Here is a 16496-nt window from a genome sequence, read left to right on the forward strand (position 1 = left end):
TACATATATTATTAGTTTTTATGAGTCTTGCAAGTTGTTCCTAGAAGTTTTTGTGTCCTTTGTATTTGGCTTGTGCTCCTTTATGTAGCCTTCCAGAACTTAACAATCCTTCCTATTTTCTGTGGTGAAACGCTTGCTTTCTGAAGAACATCTTTGCAGTTTTTTTGCCACTATTTAACCATGTCTGCTGTTTGTTTCTTTCTCACACTTGTTTTGTTTCGATGGCAAATCATATTTATGAAGTGCTTGTTTTTTTGCTAGCTATTACTCACTGTCTGAAATGGAATGAGATAAAAGTTCAATTGCTGAAATTTCATACAAGTGTTTCATTGTCCGTGTAATTTGAATTAATACTTTACCAAGTTAATTTAATTACATTAATCCAATTCACTGAATTTCTGTAATACTTTCATCTGGATTTTGGTATGTGAAATACTTGGAGGAAAGCTCTTCCTCTTGTAGCAGAAATGCTAAGTCACAGCCTGAACCAGTGATTGAGCACCTGGGGGGGAAGGCAGAGCCAACCAAGGGAAGATCAGAGGTGCATGTAGTGAACGTGAGTGACCAGAAGGGGTTGACCCAGAATCAACCCTTCATTGACGGGTTGGCAGTGAGGGAAGGGCATCACTTGCTGTAGATCCATATATACCTTCATTCAGTATGATTTCATAATACATAAATCATTCTATAGATGGTGGAAAACAAACTGTCCATACATCATTGCTTTGTAAGAAGAAATTTCAAGAGGCTATTAAAAAAGCACTTCAGACAGTGTGAGGCTGATTGATGTTCAGAGTTCTCCTAGTAAATACATGTTTCTTCTCTTTCTTTCCATATTGGCTAGGATCTTGCTCATTCTACTCATTGCTTGGCAAAAGAATACTTGAAGCACATACTCTGAAAACCTGACAGAGAATAACTATGAAATTATCTTCATGCTTTTATTGTAGATTGTCTTCTTTGTAAATAGTGGTATATGGGAACATTATTTTATATCTTCTTTAGAACCATTCAGTGTGATGATTTGCAAGTTATCTTAATTGTCATCTTTTATTTACTGGTTTGGAATACATCTAATTGGGAAAAGATCTTGATGTTCTTCCTTAGTGCTCTCTAACAACAGGAAGGTATTCTAGTAGCATGGGAATTTTCTGTTCAAGTACAAGCATTTCTTGGTCATGGAAACTAGATGCTTTTACCTCTATAAAATGTTTTTGAACTAGTAATGTGATTTTCCAAGTCTGTGTCATTTGACAGATGTATTTTAAACTTTATTTAAGCTGTTTCCTTATATTGTGGTATTTTGTGGAAAAATGGTGTAGACTTTACTGTAGTAACTTGTAATGTTTCAACCTCCAATTTTTCATCTCTTTAGCATTAGACGGCACTGTTTTCCAAGCTTACCTTTCAATCTTTCATGAGTGAGTCTGAGAAGCTGAAAGCTAAAAACGAAACACCATCAAATAATGGAGGTTTTAGGATATTTACCAAGAGATAATTTAATTAAAATGGGGCAGACTGAATTGGAAACATAATGACCATTATCGTTTGGAAGCACAGAGACTTTCCAAATTAATGCTGTTACTGCTTTGGATTAATAGAACACTCCCTTAATACACACAACATAATCTCTAGTACAGCTTATTAAATATATTCTCTTGTACAGCTTAGTGATGTGACCTTTGGATTTATTTACATATGGCTGATATAACTGACACTAAAACAGTGAGTAGTTCACCTCCATGTCATGGTGTGTTTGTTTCCTGTCTTTGCAGTCCTCAGGCTTGTTGTGGCAGCTCTCCTGCTAGCAAATGAAGCTCAGCAAACACACCTGTACCATCTTAAAATATTTTAGTTGAGAACCACCACATCAATTGAAATGAAGAGGGTTTGGCATGCTCTTACTAGTCATCATAGAAAGAAGAAAAATTTCCTGAAGAGACAGTTGCATACCTCTGAAAATGCACACTCAGTGAGTGCCCCTGTTTATCTTTTGGGAGTCTCCTGACTCCTTTCTCTTTTCTGACTGCATGTAGCAAGGATGTCCATCGGTCACAGTTGGAAGGGGCAGATCATTGCTTTGCATTGGGGTAACTTGCAGGCTTCAGTCAGTGCAGGCTGTGATCAGGACTCTTGATGGTTTGTGGAATCAGATCTAAAAACTGGATTCAGATATTGTTTTAGCAGTTCATAGTGTTTCTTCCAGCAGAAGGAAGCTACTAGCACACAGGGAAAATACATTCTGCAGCCTTAAACCAGGATTTGCAGCCTCCAGGCTTGTTCTCTTCAGAGCTCCCCAGGATTAAATTATCCTTGTTACGATTTGGATGTGTCTTCATATATTTGCCGTCCTATTCATATCTAAGCAAACAGAACCTTTTTGTGGGTATTTGAAAACAGCACTGGAAATGATAATGTCATTGTGTAGCTAAGTATCAATGAGTCACTTGAGTGTAAATGCCAATTCGAGTGCGGTTGTTTTAAGAATCAACAATATAAATTGAATATTTCTCATCTGAAAAAGGATTTTTTTCAATTATATCAAAAAGTTTAAAAATGAAACAGGAAGCTTTATTTTTACCCACAGCTCCAGCTTTACCTTTTGATTAGTAGTTGGTATCATTTTCCTCCTCTTTTGTGATATCCCTTACTTTCTGATTACAGGAACATACTGCAAATGTTTAGGGAAACAAATAAAAAGGATTCTTGGTCACTGAAGTGGGAAAACAACCAGTTCAGAATGCTTGCGTTAAGCCCTGAGTGGTTAAGGACAAGTGGTCTTGCTGCATGCAAAGCACTACTTTTCAACTGTCAACAGTGTTTAAATTGATCAGTGGAGATACACAGAAATCCACACCTGAATAGTTTGCTTTATTGTGAACAACACTGCAAGGACAGTGTAGTTAGGAACTGGCTTGGATGTTTTGGGGATTTCCTTCTTCTGGAACAGTAGCCTACATTTTGCTTTCTCACAACTGTCCTCTGATGCCCCTTTCCATTGATCATTAATAGTATCGGCAGGAATGATTTTATTTTTCTCCGGTATCTACAGGTCTGATATTATATGGGTAAAATAATGGTTTACCAGCCACCTCTCACAGTGTGTAATACTTGTTTAGGACAATGAGCAATGTGGTAAAATGACCATTGAGTCAGGAAGCACATGCCAGCTATTACCTGCTACCTTTATGATGTACATATATAGATGATTCATACAGGAGAAATAAAAGCTCATCCTCTGCTTGGTCCAAGTTGAAAAAGAATTGTGACTGTGATACTTCTGTTGCTTGTTTGTAGAATTTTTATTAGCTGAACGTCTCTTTTTCCTCTAAGATTCCAGTTTCTATAGAGAATTAATTTGGTAGTGGTAGTGGTCCTTGACATGTTCAATATTAAAATTGACCAGGACACAGGTTATTGGAGATGTCTTAGTGTATTTGTCATGTGAATGTTTGAGGCTTATTTCTCTCACACAGTACGGTTACCTTTGGGTAATACTATAGCACTGAGCGCTTATACTCCTGTCAATAAATCATAGAATCATATAATCCTTAGAGTCAGAAGGGACCTTCAAAGGTCATCTGGTCCAACTCCCCTGCAATGAACGGGCACACCACAGCTAGATCAGGTTGCCCAGGGCCTGATCCAGCCTCACCTTGAAAGTTTCCAAGGACAGGGCATCAACCACGTCTTTGGAAATCCTGTTACAGTGCTTCACCACTCTCACTGTATAAGACTTTTTCCTTTTATCCAAACTAAATCTACCCTCTTCAAGCTCAAAATAAACACACATTTATGTTTCAGTTACCGTGTTGTTTACAACACACCATCCTTTTTGCAACTTACTCCCTGCAAGCACATGCTTTTATTGTATGCCCTGCTCAGTAGAAGATCTCAAAATACACATGGAGCTATTTTCATGATCAAGAAATTTTGGCACTCACGTAGTTTACAGCATGAATATTTGTTTTATTATTTGGCAGTGAGGTGCAATATAGGATAGAGGAAATTGTGTAGTTCAGTGTGAGCTGCTGTCGAGGAAATATTTGAGCAATGTTGGTAATGCCAGTGTGAGAAAAGGCCACACAGCAACTTGACAGGCTTGTGACAGTCTCTGTGGTCTTCTGACATTTCTGTGGCATCCTGAGGAAAAGAGACAACTGCAGTCAATACTTTACCTTGGGGAGGAAAAAGAAAAAAAAATAAATCAATCTATGTGTAGGTGAGAATGCTTTGCTCATGCTACAAAAAATGTTATGTAGATTTTTGACAAAGTTGCCTGATTGCAGGATGTTATATGAAAGGAGGGAGAAGATTTAGCTGAATCTACTGAGTAAAAGCACATGGAGTCTGGTAGTCCAGAGTTTTGGAAAATTATACCTTTGTGGCAGCAAAGATGAGCCTAGTCCTAAGGTAGTTACTTGGAGGTCAGAAAATAATCTAGTTTAAATCTATTACTCCACCCACACATGTAATATTTCTTCCTACCCAATTTTCTCTGATGGGTAAGGGAATTGTTGCTGTGGAAACTGTGCACGTGAACACAGAAAGCATGGGTAAAAGTTTTGTATCTGCTCATCTTCAGGCATGTTTAAGAGGAAGGATAACTGCAGTCGCTAATTCTATCTGCTGTAATGCTTCAAGAAAGACTCTGGGGTTAACTTGAGCCTGAGCCGAATGTTCATCATTGAGGATGGCTTTAGAAGAATTATAATAATACTTTTGCTCAAAAAAAAGAGGAGTTTACTAGGTATCTCAACAGACAAACTTATTCATTCAATTGAGATAAACTGTCGTAGCAATGTTTAATGTTAAAGAAGCCATGTGTGGAAAATTACAAACATGATGATGAGAAATTAAAATGTAGTGGTAGTGTGTTATAATCCTTCAAAAACATTATTTCCTTTTCACATCCTAACAATGTATTATGTCTTGCAGAGTACTCTATCTTAAATGTTTGCAAAGGTTTTCAATAGAAAAATTGCAGGAAGGTTTTATAAACAGTAAAAAACATCAGGACATAGCTCTTCATGTTGTTTCATATCACAGCTGGTTTTGTTGTTGATGTGTTCTCATCTTCATGGGGTTTTTTGTTTGCTCGTTTTGTTTTGAAAAGTCCTGGGTAAGAGGTAGGGAGGGAGCTTCAAGATTAAAAAGTGAGTGCGTCCCCTGTGTTTGTTACATTATAAACCTTTGAGTTTACTACCTTCAACAAAGACTTTAACATTAGTATTTCTGAGAAAATCGTTTTGCTTCTGGTAACCGTCTAAGTTGATCAATACTCAAATAATTAGCCAACAATCGCAGTGAGTAATTCTCAACTGATGAAAATGATGGTTTATAGAGGATTGGAAGATAGAAATTCGTTTTTATTCAGGATTTTAAAATGCTTTGAATAGTCCAATGAAAATGTACTGCAAGTATATTAGAAGTCATTTTAGTATCATTGGTGCATAGAGAAAAGGGTTTTCAAGCTGTTCTGATAAGGCTTCCATCTTCTCCCTTATGCATGATTTTGTGAACCAGCTTTCTGTGGTGTTTTGGGTGACCAAAATTTACAGTTTGCAGTAAGAGCCAATATTGTAGCTGCAATGGAGTTGCATGTGAACAACAACAAAAATTAAATGCAAAGTCATCAAGTTAAACTAATTTAAAAAATTGTTTTAAGTTGCAAACAGTCGAGAGAATTGAGCATTCTAGATTCTTAGACATCTATTTCTGAGTGCAGACCTGTGGTGGCACATAGCCATATGATTTAATTATTGCTAGAAATGAACTGGAGTTGCATGGCTTCAATAGAATATAATTGTTAAAATGCTTGTAAATATAAGGAATTTCAATATAAAATATCATAGCTTAGGATAAACATTTGTATTTGCTGTTGGAGAGATTTGGTGCTGTTCTACCTTAAAGGGAAACAAATTCAAAGCTAACAGCTTGATTCATTTGTTCATCTGCATTCCTTCTGTATGCAAGCTCCATCTCTTGAATATCAAATAGTTACGTTACCAAATGCTTCTAGCTGCAAAACATTCCAGCATATTGCATTGATGCTTCTGTCCAATCACTTAACCTATTTCTTTTCATGCTCTCCAAAGACAGCCAGATGGTTCCATAATGTACATCAACACTCAGGCATAAAATGCACTTCAGTACCACTCTGCGGTTTCACACTGGTGGATCCCAGTGCAGTGTTTTCAGAATAGTGATTACTTCAGAGGAAGCCGGTTTGACAGAATGTGTTTCATGGAGGTGTTTATAGCTTTGTTGAGGGAAATCCATAACATTGTAAAGCTGATGCTGCCTCTTTTTGTACAAGGAAGCAGATCAGTTATCTTCTAACACAAGTCTCATTCTAAAAATTCCCAGTTTCCCTGGGCTTTAGCTGTAGCTCACTGTGTAACCATGTGTTGCTCTGCACCTTCTGAGGGATGGTAGCTTGACCTCAGGATAAAGGTTTATAATAGGTGGTCCTACTGCATAGTCTTTGTATGCAGTCATAAGTACTTAGTGCAAGGAAGATGTGAAAAGGATGGTTATAACAAGTATTGAAGTTGATGTCTGGTTAGAGTGTTATGTATCCAGCATGCACGATGTCTTGTATTGTGTTTTTTTCAAGGAATAGATCTTCAGAAGCATAGTGAGAACACAGTTCATGCACCATACAGCATTAGTGTGTTTTCCCAGTCATAGAATCATGAAAATAGTCCTTTTCCCTCCTTTTATATGAAAGACTTTTCTCCTGCCTTTACAAGGTTTATATTTCAAGTGCATCAAACAACATTTGGAGGCGATTATAAATAGATTTTCTAGAAGTAAAATGCATACGACTTAAATGTGTTGAAGAACAGCTTTTGAAGTATGGAATACGTTAGGAGCTTGACTTCTCTGAGTTCCTGTATGTTCATCTAAGGGATGGGGAGGCAGACAATAGTAATGTATATCAAAAAAAGGACAAAATTAAGCAATTTGTTTAAAGTGTATGGAAATGTTTGTTGTTATTGTGTGGTGTTTAAGGTTCAAAGGATCTAAAAATACCCCTGTAACTCATGACGGGGTCTTGCTGGTCAGGTAAAAAAGGCAAGCAAACACATTAAAGTGGAACAAGTATTTTTGGCATGCCTAATTTTGAAGATATTTCTCATGTCCTCACTGTAGCTACCTAATATTACTTTCCTACCTTTTTCAGAATAAAGGAAATATGACAATATTTCTGTGAATGTCTGCCTTACAGACTGAATGAAAAACACCAGCACTATAATAATACTGTGCTTCTGAATACTTGACAAAACAATAATAATAAAACACCTCTTTAAACTGCAGTACTAATTCTTAGGCAGCCCCACGTATTTTTTTATTTTTTTATTTTTTTTTTTTTTTTACTTTAGCTATACAGACTAAAGGCTCTAAATAATAAAATACTTTGTATGTTATAAAAAGAAATACTGATCATAGTTCTTCTGCTCTGGTCTCGTGTGCCTTTTTGGATGTGGAAGGATTGTGCCTTCTTAGATGTTTGTCACTTAATGACCTAATGATACAGGAGCAGAAAAAGTAATGCAAAGACAGGTTTAAGAACTGTCCAGATTCTATGCTACAGTTAAAAACTCAAACTTGTGAATTCACTATTTCAAAGAATTCAGGCCGTTGTGACTTGAACTTGGTTTAGGGCTTAATTGGCCCCATTCTAGCCCCAAAACAAAGCATAACAAACCCCAAAACTCTTGAAGAGAAGCTGTGAATCTGGAATCTTCTGATATGGGTGAGCAATCTTCCCTTCCTTTATAGTACCTTTCTATTGTGCTGGTCTTCTGTCATCATGCCTCTGTTGTAACATTGCTGTAACACATTTCCTACTATACTGATCTGTCCAAATGCTACACAGATCTTTTATCTTTTTAATCTTTATTCAGTGATTTTTTTTTTTTTTTTTTTTTTTTTTTTTTTTTTTTTTTGTTAATCAGGAAGTATTTTTATTGTTGTTCATGGAGTTCCAAATCAGGCTGCTTTGTGAGAGATCAGCTAGGAGCCATAAGGTGGTGTATAGGGGATGGATAAGTGTTGTCATCTTTACATTGCCAGAGCATTGCACAGCACAGTGTCTGCGCAGTGTTACCATGCAGACACAGCTGTGCTGTTACAGTGAAGTGTCTGTTGTCTTTGAGCATTCAGTGGCATAGGACATGAAATGAGCAGAGCAAAGTGAGAGTTTCTAATTCTTTCCATTCCTTAAGTTTTTGTGATAAGATGATACGTAGCATACAGAGTAGGAAAATCAGATCTTATTCTTAAACCAGGAAAGTGTGGTATGAAAATAAAGATTAAATATCAATCTTCCTATTACTGCAGTGCTTCTACTACAGTGTAGCTTCCAAGTATGTATTTCCCTTATTATTTTAGGAAGTATTAAATAGAGGAAGCATTTAATGCATTTAATGAAATATGAGTTACATCATCCACCTTTCATTGACCTTGACCTGGTGTTGATAATGAAATGATCTGGATATTTGTAAAATCAGTGAAATGATCTGGACGTTTGTAAAATTAGCATTTATCACAAGGCAATCAAATATGATAGCATGTGGGAATACTTTCAGTGGCTTATAAATACTAAAATGTGTGTGCTTCTGTTTATGTGAATGAGGGCAGAAGTCTTTATCATTTACATTCCTAAAACTACCCTTGAGATACCTCTTGTATCAGATGCACAAATACAATACTAGCAATGTCAGTAATGAGGCATTAAGAAGAAAAGTAATTTCCTTATTACTGTGATATTGCGTTATCTTTAATGTCACACAGAAATTTTTTCAGATGACAGCAAAATATGATTTTAGGGATAAAAATGAATGACTTTGTATAAACAGCTTGATTTTTTTTTTATGGTGCTTGTTGTGTGGCAATATAGAATTGTGACTCTACTACATTATTAGAAGCTAAGATAAAAGATTTTGGTGCGCACAATTAAAAATAAAAAAGAGAAGGATTACCAGGTAACCAGATGAGTATCTAGGAAGGGAAATTGTGGTTCTCTTTCTACTGTTTACAAATACTAAGAAAAATATTTGAATGTTGCAAGCTTCAGTTTGTTCTAATGTATTCCCTTTGTTCTTGAGGGCAGGTAAGTTGTAAGTGCTACCAATTCCCCAAAAAAGAAATCTTTATTTAGAATTGGATCTGTAAAATTCATTTCTGAAGTGTGCTGCTTCACTATAATGTATGTAAACATTTGTCCAACTCTTTTGGTGTACATATATGAAAAAAACACTGCCAGATTGTGCTGTTGAATATTCTGTGACTTTCTTATCTGTGGTATTCTGATCAGGATGTTTCATTCCTAGTTTGACACACAGGACTTGCAAATCAGATGTATTTAAAGTTCAAGCATGGGAAAAGGAGACTGTTGTCTTCGATATAGACCCAGTGTATTTATCAAGATCACATACCATCTCATGCTACAGTCAGGAATGTCAAAATTTTGACTTGATCTTCTTCAGTACAACTTCTACACTAAGTTTTTTAATGTGGTGATCTCTGTTCTCTCTGTTCATTCCTTGCTCTGTTAGATTTTATCTTTCTGTGAACAGTCCTTGACTTCAGAACAAATTTGTGTAGCTGAAAAATAATCTACTTCCAAAGCAGTAAATTATGGTGACTGGTTGAAACCTCTGGCCTTTCCAGAACACCATTTGTCTGTGAAATTTAATGGATTTTTACTGGATTAAGCAGTGATAAATCCTTTCTTGAAAATGGAGTAGGCCCCTAATGAAGCCTTACTTCAGTCCTTTGAAACTTTTCTTGAGGATGGAAATTAAATGTGATTACTGTCTGTCTGCTGGTACATTCTTTTCATTCAAGAAAAATATGTTAAAAGTAGTTCATAAACTGCCTTTTGTAATTTAGCTTGCAGTGTCTGTGTGAAGTGCCTAATTATTTCCCCTAATGATGTGATGGAGTGGTTAAACATTTCAATGTTAATCTCGCATTGTAGGAAGATCTCTCATTCCCTTCTCAGGGTTCTCAGCTGACATTTTAAACTATAAAATAAAAATATCATTCACAAGGGGTTTCAACAGAAGCAGCTGTCAATGACTTCTCACTTGCATCTTTTAATGATTGCAGAAGCATACAGTTGACTTCACAAAGGACAAACAGCATGTATGTTGACAGTTGTACTTTCAAGATGCTGGTTTATGGGTCTTGCACTTTTCTGAGTGCTCAGACTAATCATATAATGAATAAACATGTTTCCAAAACTTTGAAATGAACTGGATTAGGGTCTCTCTAGAGTGTTTCTGGTGAAAACTGCAAGGAATGTTTGACAGTCATGCAGTGTTATCAGGCGTGTGTGTACATATATGGGTATGTACATTGGTGTGTATGCATATAATCACTGCAAAAAGGGTTACTGCTCACCTTCCTCTGGAGCTGGAGTTTTATACGTTTTATATATTGATGTATTTTGCTTTTCATGATATAGTTGGCCCTTAAGAAATTACTGTTTACATTTATTCATTCTAATCATTGTCATTGAAAATATTTTTGTGTACATTTCTAGGCCATTTGAATTAAATATTATATTTTGGTATAGCAGATGTGGCCAGTGTTATAAACACAACATAAAAGCTGCAGTCTTCAGTAGCATCCTCTCGCTTGTTCTTGATGGATTGTGTCTTACTAACTGACACATCCAGTGTTCATTGATCCTTGGAGTGGAGCAGCAAACAGAACAGCTGTTAGATTTCTCATTTAAGTTGTTTCTAAAGGAAATAGCTTATTTATAATGTAATCACTTAAAGCTTTTTCCTCTGGCAGGATGGAAGAGAGCCATCATTTTGTCAGAGGACATCAATAAGCTTTGTTCCTAGGAACCTGTCTGTTAGACTCTTCTCAGCTGAACCCTAATGCTAGTGGAGAGAGAAAAGTGCATAGTTATATGTGTAGCCCTGTGGCGTGGCATCCATGTTTTAGTTCTGTCAAAAAAGCTTCTGTAAACTGTGCTGGGCTGGTGAAGACATAGCCATGTAACTCACTGCTTATTAATGCTTTTCATATCCAAGACATAACAGTTCACTGTTATTCAGCAGAGAAAGTAACTGGTCCCACTTCTCTCAGAACTGAACTGAACTGAACTGAACTGAAGCATTAAGGCTGGAAAAGACCTCTAAGATCATCTAGTCCAACCATCAACCCAACCCCACCATGCCCACTAATTCATGTCCCTCAGTGCCACATCTAAGCATTTCTTGAGCACCTCCAGGATGCTCCCTAGGCATCCTGTTCCAATACCTCACCACTCTTCCTGAGAAGCTTTCCCTAATACCCAGACCAAACCTCTGGCACAAGAAGATTCTCTGTGCCCTCAACCTATTCCAAGCTTCCTGAATTAACCATTAAGGTTAAGTTATATGCTACCGGATCACTTAAATTGCAAGTCCTCTAAAATTCATCAAGCCCAATTGTTAACCTCACACTGCTACTAAACCACACCCCTAAGCACCACATCTACACATCCTTAAACGCCTCCAGGGACAGCGACTGCTTCCCTCGGCAGCCTGTTCTAACGCTTCATGGCTCCTCTCAGATGAAACCCATGTAATTTTCAAGTTCAGAAATAAAACTTGTTGTCACATATGATGCAGATTATTCAGACTCTTGCAAAGAAACATTTCAGTGTCTGTTAAGCTTTAATTATATACTACCTTTCTATCTTTCAAGTGATGTTTAACATGGTATTTTCTAGAGTATATTTTTATATGGAAACAGGCAGAGTTGCTTAACATAGCTAAATTATAGTTCTGAAGCATAAGTTCTCAAACTTTGCTATGTAGTACTGATCATCAAGTTTCAGCTGGCAGTACTAGAAGCTTCTGGCTGTTAACAGATGTAGGAAGTTGCTTGGGTGGTGGTTGCTTATGGTATAGGTAGATGCAGTCTACCTATAGGCAGATGAGTCCCTCATTATTTCTTAGGGTTGAGGTGACACTTCTGGTTTATTGTAGAAGCAGTTCAGTTACTCAGCCAGTTAGCTGCCCCAGAATGTTAATATTGGGCATTTGTGATAGAAATTGCATATATTCTAGTCCATAAATGTTTTAAAAATCTTATTTTGAAGATATTTTTTTCTACTTTGCTGAAGTTCCTGCCAAGCCTTCTTTCATATTTCAAGTATTGAAGTGGAATTTAGCTTTGAAATAGCTTTTTGCTTTAAGGAGAAACTTTATTGATCAAATACGCAAAAGAAAGAACCCCTAACCCAACAGAAAAGATATTGCTGTCTGTTTCCAATTAGAAAATCCCATATGGTTAACTCAGTTCTTTGGTTGGAAAAGTTCCTAACTGCTTACACATCGGTATTGAATGTTGTCTTAATTAATCAGCTTCCTCTTGCAGGGAATGTTGTATATACTGAAAGTAAAGTAATTTACGCAAGCTATAAAAAATTTACCAGTAATAAATTTCAGAGCTAGTGCTGTGCTAGGTTTATTAGTACTTTTAACAATATTGTATTTATAACCTCACTTCAGGAAGCGTTACAAAGCTAATATAATCAATTCCCTATAAATGCTTTTGCAGTACAATAGAATATTCAAGACTAACTCAATGATTTTTGTGTTGCTGAGACTTCTTTACAAATTTTCAGAGTGCCTACATGAATTTCTTGAGCTTTCTAGTAGTCTCAGATCTATCTTCAGGTGTGAGCTAATTATCAGTTTTGAACTAATCCTCATCAATGAAGGCATTTTCTGAGGGCTGTGTATTTGACCAAAATGAGATGAATCACAGCCTTGGGGGTGTGTGTGTGGGGGGGGTTCCTCCTGTTACTGTTGTTTTGAATAGCAGAAAAGATCTTTAGACATTCTGAACTTCCTCTGAAATACTCCCCAAGTGTATTTGGAAGTGCTTATTTACTTGCTTTATGTAGAGTATCTGCTGTATGAGGAAAGGCTGAGAGACACGGGACTGTTCAGCTTGGAGAAGGCTGAGAGGGGATTTTGTAACTGTTTTTAAACATTTAAAGTGCAGGAGTCAAATTGGTGAGAGTGGACTATTGTTGGTAGCAAGCAACAATAGAACAAGGGACAACAGGTAGAAACTAGAACACAGAAGGTTTCATACAAGGAATAGCTTCTTCACTATCAGATGGCAGAGCACTGGAACAGGCTGCCTGAGGAGGCTTTTGGGTCTACTGTGCAGGTATTCAAGACCTGCCTGCACACCTACTTGTGCTACCTGCTGTAGGGATCCTGTTTTTGCAGGAGGATTGGACAAGGTAATCTCTAGAGGTCTCTTCCAACTCAAACAGTTCTGTGACTTCTGTGTTTATTTACTAGAATTAAAAACCAGAATGGATTTCAGTTTATAAGTCAATACTTGGATTTGGACTAAATGGTAGAAAGTATGGACAAGATTGCTTGTGGAATAGGTTGTTCAGAAGAGTTTTCATGTTGAAAGAAATGATTTGGTCTGAAAAAGACCTATGAATTTTACCTGTTTTTCTAACATAAACAGTTGTTCAAAATAATGTTTTTTTTTTTTTCCTTTTCTGGAAAAGAAAACAGGCAGAACTTATGCAATAAAGCATTTGATTACTTATATATTCATGTTTGTAGCCAAAAGGAAATAGGAAAAAGGAAATTAAATTTCTAAGTTAATTCAAGTACAAAATGTGAAATATTTAAGAACTTGCAACACTTTCATCTTTTCTAGTGGAAAGGTCTATTTAATTATGTAGAGTTGGTGGCCTATTTTCTGGCAATTTTTGTTTTAAAATTAGTCTTGGAAAAGATGCATTTTGTCAAGGATTAGCTATTTTTGATAAACTAATAAAAAAAGTTGATTAGGTTGAGGATGGACTGTAGCTAGAAAGAGAGAAATTCTGGCATGCTCTTCAGCTTTCCACTTAAGTGTTAACTTTGCCTTCTCAAGGTTCATATGGTATAAAAACATGGTGTCCCTCAAGCTGGAATATGCTTTTGGTTTTTTTTTTTTTATTCTTGGTTACTGATTATTTTTTCTTTAAAATGCGAACATGTAATAGTATAGGGATTCAAAACTTTGTATTATAATTTCTCGCCTTTTTAATTGCCATTCTGGAAAATAAAGTTAAAGACAGCTCAGGAAGTCTGTTCTATGTAAATAGAGTGGGAATGTTGTATCATTACCTCAGTAGGGAAAGGGAATCCTCTTCAAAGCTCAGTTTTGTTAGGGGAAGATTAGGAGATTCACTGTGAGCACATTTCAGATGCATTCTACAAGTAGTTGTACTTGAAGAATAATTCAGGAAATTCTGCAGGAAAAGAGTGAATGTACACAAATCCCATGCTGAGGACACTGCTGGTAGAGGTATAGGTTTTGTATTTGGGAGAGGCATTTATTTGAAGAGTTGGTCTGGGTAAACATAATTAAATGTGAACATGAGGTGATGAACTGGCTGAATCTAGGCTGAGCAGAGAGCTGGCATGCAGGATTTCTCTGGCTAGCGCTGTGCTGACACTAGTTGCTAAGACCACTGAGATGTAGTGTGAAGATTGTCTGTATTTGCACACCAAGGTGCCAGCCTAACTGTGCTGCCTCAAGCTCTGCTGTTGCTTACTCCTTAGCTCCGTGGGTATGTTAGCACTTGGCATATAGAATAACTTTCTCTGTCATGTCAGAACTGACATCTTGTCTAAATAATTGTGTTTTAGGTTTTATGATCAAGCTACAGTAAAAAGAATAAGAAATCCTAACAACTCAGAGTGAATATTGACTGCACTATATTCCAGATTAGAAACGCTTCATATTTAATAGTTTTTCATATTTAAAACAGATTATTTGGAAGAAAAAAGCAACAACAACAACAAAAAAAACCAAAACAGCAAACACACTTATTACTTACTTTAATATTGCTTGTGTGGTACATGAGTACTAAGCAACTACTGTCCTCCTTTGAGAAAAGGTGAAAACAGGTTTTGAATTTAATGCACATCATTATGAACTGGATTTTGTTACTTACCTATTTTTCCAATTCCATGCATTTGACGACATCCCTTACATGCAGGCAATGCAACACTCAGCCTTCAATCTCAGCTCTTCTGCATACCTTGGTCAGGCAGCTTTCTATTATGTGTGGGGGAAGTGAAGCTCCTCTTTTAAGTGGACTGTTACAGAAATGGTTGACTTCCTCCCCCCAGCAACATGACATAAGGATCCTGTAAGTTATATCAACTATTTGTATCAGGACTGTCAATGGTTTACAGGCTGGTTCAGCCCAGTTCCATGACTAGTGGGGCGAAGGGCTTTTGCAAAATCTGTGCCTCCAGAAAAGGGTAACAGGGGATCCCCAAATCCTCTTTTTGTCCTTCAGGCTAAAGCAGATAAATTGAGATGCATGAAAACATTTGTTTTTCTGTCAAGTCATTGCATCATCACGCAATACCTTGGTGTCTTTATTTTCTGACAGGCTGTCGTCATGTATGATTCTAATAGGCTGCATTTATTTTTCAAAATTAATTGGATATCATCAGCTTTTCATACTAGGAAGTTTCTCTGAAAGAAGGGGAAAATAATACTGAACATGGCTGTAAAAGTAGAGTCTTTGTAGGTATAGACGATGGTGTCTATGACTATAACTGATACAACTCAGTTACACCCACTGAAAATTATTATTTAAGGTGCATAAAGTCTTCACCTGTGCTCTTAAAAACCTGTTGAGCTTATTTAAATTTCATAGCACCCAAATAAGGCGCTCTTAAAATAAATGAAATTGGCTCTTATTTAAATACTGACGTCCAAAATCCTGACTTTTTTTTTCTTACTTCTGCTACACTATGTTTTCATTTTTGGACAAATAGTAGAATCATAGAATTATCTAGACTGGGGAAGAGCTCTGACGTCACCATGTCCAACTGCCCATCTGATTTGCCAGTCCCATTACAAAACTGTGTCCCTTAATGCCACATCCATCCATAAATAGCTCCTGGGATAGTGACTCCATAACTTCCCTGGGAAATGTATGCTAATGCCTAAACTGCCCTCTCCATGAAGAGATTCTTCCTGATAATCTAAGCCCCCCGGCACATCTTGAGACCAATTACTTCTATCTTATCAATCGTCACCTGAGAAAAGAGACCAACATCTCCTTGCTGCAACCTTATTACAGGTAGCTGTAGGGACTGATGAGGTCTTCATTCAGCTTTTTCTCTAGACTAAACAACCTCAGTTTCCTCGGCTGTTTCTCACAGGTCTTGTCCCTTCACTCTGTTTCATTACTTTTCTTTGACTGCATTCTAGCAACCATTCTTGTTTTGAGGGGCTTGAACTGAACACAGTGTTTGAGTGCAGACTCATCAGTGCAGAGTACAGGGGGACAATTGCTTCCCCAGATCTTTTGTTTCTGAGCAGCCTTCCAGCCATGCTTTCACTTGCCCACATCTCTGCATGAGGTTGTTAATTTTGATGGACGGATGGATGTGAAATGATATACTCTGAATAATCAGAAAGAACAATAGCTT

The 16496-nt window shown here is 36.9% G+C and overlaps 1 protein-coding gene across 7 annotated transcripts in view; it reads left to right on the forward strand.

Annotated features, from left to right (window-relative positions):
- The first annotated feature begins 1843 nt into the window (after positions 1 to 1843).
- The window catches only part of LOC140253727 (protein FAM13A-like), a 191826-nt gene continuing 177173 nt past the window's right edge, over positions 1844 to 16496 (forward strand). For 3 of the 7 annotated variants that reach the window (XR_011903965.1, XR_011903966.1, XM_072339484.1), the window contains exon 1: positions 1844 to 1972. The gene's annotated coding sequence lies outside the window, so the exon portion shown is untranslated. The remainder of the gene's footprint in view (positions 1973 to 16496) is intronic. The other 4 variants (XM_072339485.1, XM_072339486.1, XM_072339487.1 and 1 more) reach the window with 2 other exon arrangements.

The sequence above is a fragment of the Excalfactoria chinensis genome, chromosome 6, assembly GCF_039878825.1.
Source record: "Excalfactoria chinensis isolate bCotChi1 chromosome 6, bCotChi1.hap2, whole genome shotgun sequence".
Classification (NCBI taxonomy): Eukaryota; Metazoa; Chordata; class Aves; order Galliformes; family Phasianidae; genus Excalfactoria; species Excalfactoria chinensis.